We start from the raw sequence: 1,451 nt of genomic DNA, 5'->3' as shown, positions 1-1,451 counted from the left end.
TAGAACAAAATAGGCTCAAGAAAAACACCCAATTACAACAGTGCAAATGGCACAACTTGCATCCTCGAAAAGAGGAAGTCCACACCTTCTACTTTGTGTAACCGTCACTATTATCCTCACCCATCCTGACGACACAGGACCATTCTCCCGCCGATTCACCCTCAACTACAACTTTGGTGGAAAAGAAAATTAAAAAAAAAATATTCATAATGTCACAACACAACTCAGGCCGTAGAAATCAAATTGAAAAGTTTTTAAAAATATAATTATGTCTATTATGGTTTGTTTGTTTGTCTGAGAAAAGGGAAGCACATCGACACAATAATGGTCATTTAGTGTTGGGAAAAGTACAGAAAGACAGGAACAACAGAAGGAAAGTAAAGAAGTGGGATCTACCAGTGTCGCCCTCCAATCACCCGCAGTCTAATGAGGGGAAGAAAAGGAATACAAGTATATATGGAAAGAACAACAAAGTATCACAAGGCACACTTTCACGATTTAGATAAACTGACCGAGGTTTCATACGTCTGGGAAAAAAAGGTAATTCAAACTACTCACAATGACCGAACTTCGGTACAGAGAGTCAATATCTTACGAGTGGCCTACTTACTTCAAAAGCAAGAATTTCACGTCTTTGCACAATGTGTCAGTGACCACTACACATCCAGTTGTGAACGTGCAGCTCTTTACAATTATGTCCACTAAACCAAAAGTCTTTGCACAATGTATGGGCTACACGCTATACAGCCTAATGTGAATGTATAGAGCTCTTAATCATTTTAATGTCCAAAACTCAAATCGTTGCACAACTTATGGGCTACTCTGCAGCCAATGTCAACGTATACAGCTCAAAATTATTGTGCCCTAAAATCTCACGTCTTTACACAATGTGTGGGCGAATACTACGCATCCTGTTGTGAAAATGCAGCTCTAAATTATGATACATATGTATCTTTAAATATCACGTCTTTACACGATGTATGGGCTACTATACTGCTGAATGTGAATGTACAGGTTCGTATAATTATGCCCAAAAATTTCATGTCTCAGGAAGATTTGTGAGCCAACATGGTTTGTAGCAAAAGTAGGCCTACAGCTCTATATCACTATTTCAAAAAAATCTCAAATCTTTGCACGGTGCATGGGCTACTATATAGCGTAATGTCAATGTATACAGCTTTACATCATATTGTCTTTTTTTTTGTAGGCTACTAATACTAACTAAACAGCCTGCTGAAAAAGTACAACACTTGATAAATTTGTCCGCAATAACTACTGCACAAATGTCTCTGTCACTCACAACGATAGTATAAGTACTTTGGAGCCCAACTATTGATTCGGACGTTCCCGTCCTCCTCATCATACCCACGACGGGCAGCAATCGGAACGTCCCATAAAACTAAAAGCAGTGCAATCACCCTTTCTCTTATAGGGGTGAGCGAAGATCCCCC

Source organism: Aplysia californica, unplaced genomic scaffold (assembly GCF_000002075.1).
Source record: "Aplysia californica isolate F4 #8 unplaced genomic scaffold, AplCal3.0 scaffold00241, whole genome shotgun sequence".
NCBI lineage: Eukaryota > Metazoa > Mollusca > Gastropoda > Aplysiida > Aplysiidae > Aplysia > Aplysia californica.
This window is presented reverse-complemented; position numbering follows the sequence as displayed.